The sequence below is a fragment of the Pelodiscus sinensis genome, chromosome 2 (genome assembly GCF_049634645.1).
Source record: "Pelodiscus sinensis isolate JC-2024 chromosome 2, ASM4963464v1, whole genome shotgun sequence".
Taxonomy (NCBI): domain Eukaryota; kingdom Metazoa; phylum Chordata; order Testudines; family Trionychidae; genus Pelodiscus; species Pelodiscus sinensis.
Window position 1 is genome coordinate 194,180,866 of NC_134712.1, and position 12,097 is coordinate 194,192,962.

At 46.2% G+C, this 12,097-nt stretch overlaps 1 protein-coding gene across 4 annotated transcripts in view; it reads left to right on the forward strand.

Annotated features, from left to right (window-relative positions):
• Window positions 1-12,097, forward strand: part of ANKRD28 (ankyrin repeat domain 28) — a 234,980-nt gene that overhangs the window by 18,289 nt on the left and 204,594 nt on the right. The window contains exon 2 of one of the 4 annotated variants that reach the window (XM_075922126.1): window positions 6,385-6,462. The exons of the other annotated variants lie outside the window; for them this stretch is intronic. The gene's annotated coding sequence lies outside the window, so the exon portion shown is untranslated. The remainder of the gene's footprint in view (window positions 1-6,384; window positions 6,463-12,097) is intronic. 4 annotated transcript variants of the gene reach the window in all.

The following is a 12,097-nucleotide window of genomic DNA, read 5'->3' on the forward strand; positions in this document are numbered from 1 at the left end:
CTCAGGGAGGGGGCTCCAGGCTGGGGAGTGTTGGGCTCAGGTGGAGGATTGTGGTGCTGCCACCCTGGAGTGGCAGTGCCCCATAACCCCTAGGGGCACACAGGCTAGTGGATGTGAGGGTTTAGGAGTTTGGGTTGGGCTATGTGAGGGGCTCAGGGCAGAGAAGTTAGGAGTATGATGGGCTCAGGACACAGATTTAAAGTGTGTGAATGGTGCAAGAGTGTGTGGCAGAAGATTGAGGATATGCAGGAGTTGGGGATGAGAGAGGCTCAGGACGGGGTTCCAGTGTATGATAGGCTCAGATTTGGAGTTGGGGTGGGGAGTATAGGAGTGTTATGATGCTATGGCCAGATGATGACTTGGCCCCAATTGAGGGTTTGTTGGCCAGGCTTCATTTTTAAATAAAATATTGTCAAACGCAAAAGGTTTCAGCATTGTCTTTATTTATGAGAAGGGTGGGTAACCTGTTTTGAGTCAGGGGTTACTGGCCCACAGAAAAGTCAGTTGGGGCCACACAAGTGAGATACAAAAACACAACTCCTCAAACCTCACTAATGTGGCCCCAGCTGTGCTTGTGGATGCTGGGACAGGGTTCTGGGGCAGGAGATACTCTGCCCCAGCACCCACCAGCACCCTATGTGAGGGGGGGAAGGGACAGGGACTGATACCTGGGTATCCTGCAGCTGCACGCCAGTGCCCAGGAAGTGTGCGGGCTGCTCCCCTGTCCCCCAAACAGTGGTGCGGTACCTGAAACACTGGTGCATCGCACACCTGATGCCTTCCTGCGCGGGGAGAGGGGAAGTCCCGGACCACGTCAGCCCCAACTGCTGGGGCAGTGCGTGCCTTGCTCCTCCGCACCCCACGGCAGCGCGTGCCGCATGAGCGACTGAAGTTTGCTCAGTCCCAGATCCCCACTCCCACCCCAGTGCGTGATAGACCGGCATTTTAGGTACCGCACTGGCTGTTGGGGTACGGGAGAGAGCAGCCCGCGCACTTCTGGGACCTGGCACGCAGCTGCAGACCTGCCTTCCAACCGCACAGGAAGCCCGTGCCACCTCTGTGGTCCCTGGAGGTAGCATCAGTGCGGCCGCCCTGCCTCCTGGCCCCAGTCACGTCCGCTTTATCGGCCGGTGCTGGCTCCTGTTCTGCATCGGTGCACCTGGCCTTCTCCCTGGATCCTAGCACCTGCTGGATCTAGCCCTGCCGCCCGGAAGCATGCCTGGAAGAGACACCGTAGGTGGCGGGCTCTCTCCCAAGACTTGTGCACACAAATTTTTCTGAGGACTGTTTTTTTTTTTTTTCTCCTAAGTACCAGTACTGGGCTGTGGACCACACATTTGGGAAACGCTGATCTATACTACAAACCTCTTGCCTCGTGGGTGTCATGCAGGTGTAACTGCATTTGAAATACAGATACATTAGTTAATATTCATAACTTTAGCTACAAAAAGATACATGCATACAACAAGAATAATCATGTTCAGCAAATCATAACTTTTCTAAAGATCTCTTACATGACCCATCTAGTACAAAATGCATCAAGATTGCCATAATTTTATCATAAATATTAAGATGAATATAGTGTGTGCTGACTGTGTTCTCTCCATATGGTCTCAGACCAAGTCCAGGTTAGTTCTTCAGACCTTTGTTCTGGGAGCGAATACAGTGTCCTTTCAACTGCAGCATAGAATTGTAGTACTGGTAGAGCGAGAAGTCCTTCTAATCCAGTCCCCTTTGCTCAAGGCAGAACTAAGTATTGTGTTAAGCACTGTATTAAGAATGTTCACATAGGTCTGCCCAATATAAAAGAGATCCATAAAAAGATAGAGTATTCTTTCAAAGGAGTCTATTCAGGGAAAAAAATTAGTCTCTTCCAAGTAAGTCTGTTTTGGAGGATTCTTGTCCCATGCTGGGTACCCTGTGCTGTGGCTCCACACGTTGCTGGTATGGACCTCATGCTCCAGGCTCTTTTAAGAATAGGGGCACCCAACTTGCTTCAATTATGAGACTTTCTGGATCACAGAAGCAGAACTAATCACTCTTAAAAATGGTACCTGCAAATTCTTTAGTACCATCTGTACCTATGTTGGCCTCCAAGATGTTGTCTTTACTATGTAAAAACTGTGTGTGTGTGTCATATAGTCTTGGGTGACCCCAAAGATATCCTCATTGGTATGGTCTGTATGTACCAGGAAATGCCTGCTGGAGCGTTTCATGTCCAGAGCCCTGCAAATCCGTGGATATTGGATTTATATCTACAGATGTGGGTTCGGGCATCCGCAGATCACTTTTGCAGATATTGGTGCAGATGCAAATTTTTATATCTAGATCCTTGTAAATTTGTGAATGTGATTCATTTTTGCTTCTGTAGATGTTAATATAAATTTTGTATACACACACGGCTCTCTTTGTGTCCTTAATATTGACCATGAAATGTGGCCTTGCACGTCAAACTTGCCAGGTATATCAGTTCAGATATTCTAGAGATCGACTTGTTTCAGATAAATCAGTCTCCCCCTTGCTAGTGGGTACAAAAAGAATCCTGACACGAGTACATCATTGAGATGGCACTTTTCCGTGGTGCCACTTGACTCTCCAGCACTTTTGGAGTGTGATAGGGCTCCCCTTTTGATGAAGAATTGTTCTGACTCACTTTTTTTGTAACTGAGAGGTAGCTGTGTTAGTCTGATCTTGGTAAAACAAGAAAAGCAGTCATGTAACACTTTAAAGACTATAAAGATAGTTTATTAGGTGATGAATTTTTGTGGGGTAGACCTACTTCTTCAGATCATATTCTGAAAGAGAATTGGCATGACTGTTATATAGAGGGATACAGTGAAAATTACAAACTGACAAATCAGCTACATAGAACAGAAGATGCGGGGGGAAGTGACAAGGAAGGAGGAAATTGCTTACTGTAAAAGTCAATTAAGTGGCTAATCTGGGGTCACTGTGCATATAAAAAAGTGGGGAGGCTGTTTTTGTAATGTGTAAAATAATTATAAGCTCAATTAAGGCCCATCTGCAATGTGTTGAATTTTAGCATAAATAAAAGTTCTGAGGTCTCCCTCCGTAATCTGGTGTTAAAGTCTCTTTATTGTAAGATGCATGTTATCAGGCTTTAAGGGAATGGCCAATTTGATTGAAATGCTGTCTGACAGGTTTGTGTATGTGGAGATTTCTGATATCAGATCTGTGAGCATCTTTGGCAAAATGATTGACCAGTTTGTCCAATATACATTGCAGAGGGGCATTGCTGGCACATGATGGCGTATATCACATTGCTGGATATACAGGAATATGAGCCCTTGATGGTATAACTGACATGGTTAGGTCCAATGATGGTGTCTCCAGAGTAAATATATGGACAAAGCTGGCAATGGGGTTGTTGTAAGAGAAAGCTCCAAGGTTAGTTTTAATGTGCTATGCCCTGTGATTAGTGAGAATCTTCCTGAGGTTAGCTGGTTGTCTATAGGGTACAGATCTGTCACCCAGAGCCTCTCTCCTGTTTTGGTTCATGATTTTCCTTCTTACCAGATTAAGGAAATCCTTCCTCCAGTCTTTGAAGAAAAGGAGGCATTACTAGCTTGTGTGACTACAACCTATATTCCAGCACCAGTGAATGCCTCCCTTTGTGTCCTGTGGGTCCCCTGTATGGCCATACTGAGATTCTTGGGTGCCATCTTGTCAACAATTTTTTGTAGGTAGCTACAGTAACTCATTTAACGTCCAGATTAACGTTTCTTCATCACATTGCGTGTCCTATTAGAGCACATGCTAATGTAAAGTTGCGCAATGCTCCCTTATAATATTATTCCTTTCCTGCTGCTGGAGCCCCAGGAATGAGGCAGGCAGGTGGCCTGGGAAGTGGCTCAAGGTGCCTTGTGCTGCATGCGCCCCACACGCTGCATGTTGAGTAGCCCTGCTCTACAGAGAGGGTTGTCACGATTTCTGTGTTTGGGTAAACAAGCCCTTTGTGAAGAGGTGAGATGTTTTGACTGTTTCAAGGGATTTGTTTTTCTGTCTTTGGGCTGCACATTGCTTAGACCTGAATTGAGTTAGCTGTGACAATAAGTCAGAGTAACTCAGAAGTACAAAGTGAAACCTGTGCGAAAGACTCTGTCCTCAGAGAGAGAATGCTGCTGTAAAAAGAAGTCAATTCAAAGTCTTTCCAGTTTTCTTCAAAGATGGCCTCTATCAAGCAGTAGGGCTTTTACTAATTGGTCCCTTATGTTTTTGAAGGATGACTAAATGTTAACTGTGTTGTCTTAGGTAGAAGTGGTCTATTTGGCAATTATTAGATATTATTGACATTGCCATTGCCATCATAATATTGATATATATGTAAAGCTACTGAGAAATGTATAAAGTAACCCAGCTCCATTGATCTCCATGGGCAATGTACCTTTCAAGCAGTGGTGGTGGGGGTTAGTGACATGGTCTTCTCCACCCTGTAATTGTCATGGTTAGTTCACTATTGTCATTCTGGCCTGTGGAAACAGAGGACATTTGATAATTTTTTCAGTAACTTCAAAAAATGCCATGGCAGTACATATCATTAGGGATGTAAATTCCCATTAATCAGTTAACCAGTTAATGTTGGGTCATACTGGGGCTGTGCTGGTGAGCAGCCCCATGTCCACAGCAAACTGGACTCCCACAGAGAGAGGTTGCTCTGGACACTGGGGCAATCAATTCCTGCCTGTGGAATTGATCCTCCACAGACGGGGTCTGATCTGGAAGTTGTCCCATGAAATTGTGGGATAGTTCTGGATGACTCCCAGGCTCTGAGTCAAATGGAACTGCATCTACACTTCAGAGTAATAGGTCTTGGATCTTGGATCTCATCTTGAATTGATGTTGGACCCCTAGCACTGCAGTGTCTTGGGACCCTAGTTCTGGTGCCTGGGTTAATGCAATTGCATTATAGTTGAATGGTGGGCTCCTATGGGGCTCAAACCCATTCCTATGGGTGGGAGGAGTTCTTAGAGGGTGTGTGTGTCACATGATACCCTTTACTTCCGGTCATGTGTCCATCATGACGCTGGAAGTACTACCCCCCAGGGGTGGGACTTCCTGTGGCAGATGGGCACGGCCTATGGCCATGTTTCTCAAACTGTGGGTCCTGACCCCTCGGAGGATTGTGAGCAACGTGGGGGGGGGGGTCGCTGTATCATGTAGTTTGAGAACCCCTGGCCTAAGGGGTCGGGAGGATGGCTAACAGGATCAGGGGCATGGCTAATGTGTCCCTATTTTTGGTTCAGAAAAAATGGTCACCATACCTGAAAAGTATGCAGCTGTAATTCAGCTGCCCCTCCCCCTACCTTGAAGCTACCTCCTGCTTGCTGTGAGGACTGGGGGAAGGAGAGAGGTGCTGATGTCAGGATGTCCTCTCTTCCATTGAGCGCCCCTCCCCCCCACCTTCTATCCCATCTCCACAAAGCAGGATATAACAGCTACAGCAGTGGTCCCCAATGCAGTGCCCACGGGCGCCATGGCGCCTGCCGGGGCATTTATGTGCGCCCACCAAAACATCTGGGCTGGCCCCGTCCCCTGCCTGTGGCACATGCGTGGTGCCGGCCCCGGGCGCATGGTGCATGGGTGGCCCCTGCCCTGGGCCCGCTGCTGATGCACGGTGCCGGCGCAGGGTGTGTGGGTGGCTCCTGCTCCGGGCATGCAGCACATGCGCGGTCCTGCCCCCGGACGCCCAATAGCCACGAAAGGTTGGGGACCACTGAGCTACAGAGTCTTGTGTCTGGGCAATGCAGGTCACATATGCATGGTTATGCACACTGCATATGTGTCTGTCTTATCCTCCACTGCCTTTGGTACTTTGCAGCAGTGCATGCACCTTCTGGAGGAGAGAGTGGTGCACTCCAGTGGGATAGTGTGGGTTTATCAGTTTCTGCAGGGAAGTGTGTGCTGCCATGTCTGTTGTTTCTTCTCTCCTGCCTCAGTCCATGCGGCTTTGTAGAGTGGTGAAGCTATATTAACAGCAATGTGTTAACTCTTAACGAGCTGAATGCTGGTTCATCAGTTAGTAGCAAGACATTTCCTGACAAATATTCCCCCCCAGACTCTACCACCTCAACTTAGTTTCATAATCATTGCTGTGTACAGTATTAAATTGTTTGTTCAAAACTTGTACAGTATATGTATATATTCTCTTTGGCCGCTGGAAAAAAAATTCCCTGGAACCTAATCTCCCTAATTACCCTAATTTTTATGGGGAAATTGGATTCGCTTAACATAGTTTCACTGAAAGTAACACTTTTTTGGGAACATAATTACAACATTAAACGAGGAGTTACTTGTAGTCTGTTTTGTGGGGACTACAGAACTAGTAATTCTCTTAGCTTGTCTAACTCCCCCTACCTCCCACAGATTCAAGACTCCTTTGAAGAACAAAAAACCAGAGCAGAAAAGGACGGTATACTGCAGATGAATATTTCTTCTCCCTAGGTAATGCATTTGTGCCTCCTCCATCTTCTATAGCTGATGTTCTCCAAGAATTTCAGAAGCTAATTAAAAGTTTACCTCATGAATTCTTATCAGTTATTTGACTATTTTATAGTCTCCAGGGGTGGGGCTGGCAGCCAGTGCACTCCAGACCCACTCCTGAGAAGCTCCCCGCCACTCTGCATTGCTGCCTCTGTATCAGAGGAAGCAGCGTGGGGTGGCAACGGTGCCTCGCCAGAGCGGGGGGCTGAGTTCCTGGACCCAGCATGAGTCAAAACTGAGCCAGGTTGTTTGCTCACCTGGCTCCTAATACACTTTAAATGCAGCGCTGCAGTGGGGATATCCCAGTCCAGACTGAGTCGGGCTGCTGGCAAGCCTGCTTAAAAATGTACTGGCAAGGAGTGGGGGAGAAATGCATGTAGTCTATAGTATTAACCAATAAACTTTTGCTTATTGGTTAATGGTTACTCGACTACACTATTACATCCCTCGTAAGCCCTGACTGAGCTGCTCCACTGGTCTTTATACTGGTCCTCCAGCTGGATTATGCTCAGCAGGACTGTGGGGGTAGGTGTGTCTCAGCCAGATAGCCTTGGTTGACTGTCAGGCCCAGTTCAGGGTTTGTACATCCCGTTACAGGCTATTTCGCAAAGCAAATCTTTCATGTTTTAATGTGTCAGAATCATTACCAGTTTTGAGTTCCCATTGCCAACTCAGGTTTTTTTTTCCAAAGGCACTAGAGACTACAGTTTATGCAGTTACCCTCACACATTTGGCGGAATTTTCATATTTTGACCACTGGCTATTCAAGGGTCAATTCCACAGGCTCTCTCTCTAACTCTGTTCCTGTTTTGGAAGTTAGGGCTCCATCTCAACATTGAGAAATCTAATTTAACCCTGATGCAGCTGATTGAGTTTATAGGGGCCTTCTTAGATGCTATATCATCCAAGGTTTATCCTTCTACTTGTCAGATTCTTGAAATTAACAGGTTTAATCTCAGGCATTCAGATCAGTCCACAGACTTCTAAAGGAAATTTATCTTTAACAGCTCAGAAAAATGGCAGCATGTATCTTTGCGACAATTCATGCCAGACTACACGTTCAGTGTTTCCAGGCCTGGCTCAGGACTGTTTATGCTGCGAACAAACTGGTGTCTGTCCCTTATCAAGTATGAGATTCTCTCAATTGGTCAGAAGGCTTAGACCATGTCTGTGTGGCAATTCCATTAATTCTATCTTTTCTGCTCATCACCATGATGACAAATGTATTCCTCATACGCTTGGGAGTGAATTTGTGGCCTTATACATCTCAAGGCAAATGGTTGGACCAAGAGTCATGATTGCACATCGGCTTCCTTGAGAAATGCCTAAATCTGTTTTCTACTCTTTTAATCGGAAACAAGTCCATAAAATCTTTGAGAGCGTAGCAGCCTTGTTCTATTTCAGTTGACAAGGAAGGGCTAGAGCTTCTCTTTGGGCTGAAGGGGTAAAGCTCTCGAACTGGTGCTTTACTCTGCATTAGGATACAATTGACTACCTTGCAAGGGAACAGAATCCAGTGTCTGACAGCTTCAGCAAATACTTCTCCCAAGACTGTGCATGGCAATTGGGCTCATACTCTTGAATGTTTCTGGGGAGACTTCTTGTTGGTATTAGTGGCAAAGAGGTCTGTTTCCAGAAGTGCAAATGTTTGGGTGGGGCATTAGGCTTTCTCACTGAGAGATCCATTTCTTGTTCTACAGCTAAGAGCTGCTCTGTATGCTTGTCCTTTGCTTACCATAGGCAGAATCAGGGGCATCAAAGTCAGGCATGAGAGAGGCAAAATCATAATAATAGTTCACACATACCCAGGACTGACCCGATATCCTTATGATTCATATAGCTGTTTGGCAGGCAGTCACTCTCCCATCCCTTCCTCATCTCCTGTCTTAGGATGTCATTAGGGGTACGTCTAGATTACATGGCTCCATTGACGGAGCCATGTAAAGTAGTTTACTCGGCATAGTCAATGAAGTGGGGAATTAAGTAATCCCTGCTTCATTAAAACAAAAATGGCCACCATGCTGTGCCAACAGTCAGCTGATTCGGCACAGCGCAGCTATCTAGACACGGCGCAGTCGACAAGGGAAGCCTTTATCGACCGCTCCGGTATGCCTTGTGAAACTAGGTTTACCAGAGCGGTCAACACAGGCTTCCCTTGTCGACCGTGCTGTGTCTGGACTGCGGCACTGTGCCGGATCAGCTGATTGTTGGCAAAGCGTGGCAGCCATTTTTATTTTAATGACGCGGGGATTATTTAAATCCCCACTTCATTGACTATGCCGAGTAAACTACTTTACAAGGCTCCATCAACGGAGCCATGTAGTCTAGATGTACCGTTGGATATTTCACCTCAACCTGAGAATCTTTCTTTGTCTTTCTTTGAGGGGGGGATATGATAGAAGTATATAAAATCATGAGTGGTGTGGAGAGGGTGAATAAAGAAAAGTTATTCATTAGTTCCCATAATATAAGGACTAGAGGACACCAAATGAAATTAATTGGTAGCAGGTTTATAACTAATAAAAGGAAGTTCTTCTTCACACAGGAGAAAGTGGAACTGAGGAAGTGGGTCTGGCCCACGAAAGCTCATCATCTAATAAACCATCTTGTTAGTCTTTAAAGTGCTACATTGTCCTGCATTTTGCTTCAGCTACCCCAGACTAACAAGGCTACATTTCTATCACTCTTCTTCACACAGCGCATAGTCAGCCTGTGGAACTCCTTGCCAGAGGAGGCTGTGAAGGCTAGAACTATAATAGAGAAGCTAGATGAATTCATGGAGGTTAGGTCCATAAAAGGCTATTAGCCAGGGGGTAGGAATGGTGTCCCTGGCCTCTCTTAGAGGCTGGAGGTGGATGACAGGAGACAAATCGTTTGATCATTGTCTTCGGTCCACCCCCTCTGGGGCACTTGGCACTGGCCACTGTCGGCAGACAGGCTGCTGGGCTAGATGGACCTTTGATCATTCTTATGTTCAAAGCTTGATTTCTCTTTGGTTTATGGGAATTGAGACTTACTGTTTTGAGAAGACTCAACAGGTATTAAAAAGTGGATATGTACATGGGTGGGATTTGTCTGTTAATCTTTTGGTATCTGGGTTTTCTGTTGGAAAAAATGTGATCTGGCATGGAAGGAATTGGGTGACTTCCTTTACAGTGTTCTTTGTTGGCGGTCTTATTCACATGGTCAGCTATTGTTGGTGTTGTGTGTGTATATATCTCTGGACCTTGTAATGACGTTGGACACCAGGAGCTGCCTCATGACTGGCTTTAGTGCTGGCTGATTCCACATGCTCTTAGCACTGGCTTATTGTTTGGTTCCCGTGTGCCTAAGGCTCAGATGATCAGGGCATGGATGTGGACCTCATAGCCCTGGGGTCTTGAGGTCAGCCAGCAAGGTATATTGCTCAATCTTCCAAGACAGGGGTCCTATGAGGTATATTAGTCTCCATTACAGGGATGGCAGAGTTGATATCGATCTTCTCCAGGAATGACTTTGGCCAACCATTGTTGGATCATGTTATGGCATAGTTGTCAGGTTCTCGCGTGGCCACAGTATAGGATGTGGAGCAGCATCTTGTTGGTGTAGCGTCACTTCTTTGAAGTGCTCGTCCCTGTTCCCATGGCTCTGTTGAGTGGTACACAGTTGAGCTGTGCCTGCTGAATGAGCCACCACTCAGCGAATCGGGTGAAGATGCTTCTGGGGAGGAAATGGTTGCTGGTGTCTGACTTGCTGGTTAACTCAAACACCAAGCCTGTCTGGCTTCTGCTTAAGGTTGTCCGCATAGTGTCAGCGGATGGCGTCCTTCAGGATCCTTTCCAGCATTGCTCTGTGAGTTGAATGGTGTGGTCTGAGTTCTTTAAGTGGGGTACCATGAGTCTCAGCTCCTGGCACTGCATGCAACACATCCAGCAGCATCCAATCTTCTAGACATCGCAAAGCATTGTCGGTATGGGATTAGAATGATGACTGGTCTTTCCCGAACTCAGCCTCCAGATATCCATTGAGATAAGTGGCAATGTCCTGCTTGAAAGGGGTCCTGGCGATGCATTTCCTGACTATGCCCCACATGGTGCTCTCTTCAATGCTCCTCATCATTTGATCCAGGCATGTCAGGAAGCAGAAGGCATGGGTGATCACTGTGATGTTGCACATTCGAGGAACATGGGTGTCACTCTGCTTGTGCAAGACATGGATGATGATGGTGCTGCTAGTCTTCAGGGGAAGGAAGAACCATTTCCTCACCAGCTGCCTGATGGTGCTGTCTACCTTGTTCAGAGGAACCTTGGCCAAGGCCGGTCCCCTGATGACAAGGGAGATAGGAGGGAGGTTAAGGAAGGTATTGAAAACACTGATTCTTTGCCGGGGATAAATGGGGAGGAATTGATGCTGGCAGTCTCATGCAGGATCTCTGTAACGGTATCTTCAGTGTTCTGCTAGATACGGACCCTGGGGGTGTGTGCCCAGGTGCTGGTATATCTGCCCCTCCTTGAGGGAGGCCATCGATTTTCTTGGTTCATTAACTGTCACCTGGACAAGATCCCTGATGACGTTGTTTTGAAGGGAGGTGCACTTCTTGATGTTGAAGCGGAAGCCCATCCACTCAGTGACTTAGCTGGAAAAGTCAAGTTTATGCTACAGGCTGTCTGAGCTGTGGGTGACCAGGACCAGACTATGTCAGTCAGGATGTGGATTCTATTGCAAGCTGGATATGGTGGGGCTGAGAGGGCAGCCCTACTTTTTCATGCCACAGTGGATAGGGCTGTGATGGGTTAACTGTGCAACCTATAAAATGTTTGTTGATAATTTTCTTTCATTGCTTACATCCCTAATCATGATGAGTCCCTTGTCTTTACATATAAACAGGGCTCCCCTGATGTTGGTTTAATCTTTTGGATTTCCTTTCATGTTGATTTCACAATCTTCTATTTTGGGTGGGGATCAATGTGCAAATAGACATACACTGAAACATGCAGTGTGTAAATGACCAGACAGGGAGATAGGTGTCTTATCTCCTGGCTGACAGGAATGTTTTTGAGGTGTGCCTTAACCCCAAAACATTAAGGACATAGTTTTCAGTATAAAGAACTTCTTAAATATTATCCATCATACATACATTTCACAGTGATTCAGATGACCAGTAGGCTACTTTGTTTTCAGTAGAGAGCTCACATGCATAGCTGTTTAATGTAGCATATATCTGACCCAGGGAAGCATTCAGCCAGTTGTTGTCATAGGGTCCTCTGATTCACACTGGTGTTGCTAAATGAAATATTGAGCAGTGGCACAGCTGCTTTCAGCCAGGATAGTCTGTCTTCCCTGAGTTAAAACAAGTGTACAAAGTTGTAGAAGACTGTCAGTCTTGGTGTGGAAGAAAAGACAATGTTGTTGGTTGCCCAGTTATTCACAGTTTAGTGGAGAGATGTTTATTTCTAATTATCTCCACAAATTTAAGTGTCATCAAGTAACTTTCAGTTCCACTACATCGTCTTTGTTCACTCACCAGGATGCGTTGGTGGTAATGTGCCCAAATAACTTTGGAGTGCACTAGTCTAAACAGGTGGTCATGCCATTTTGTGGTCATAGCTTTGGGCTC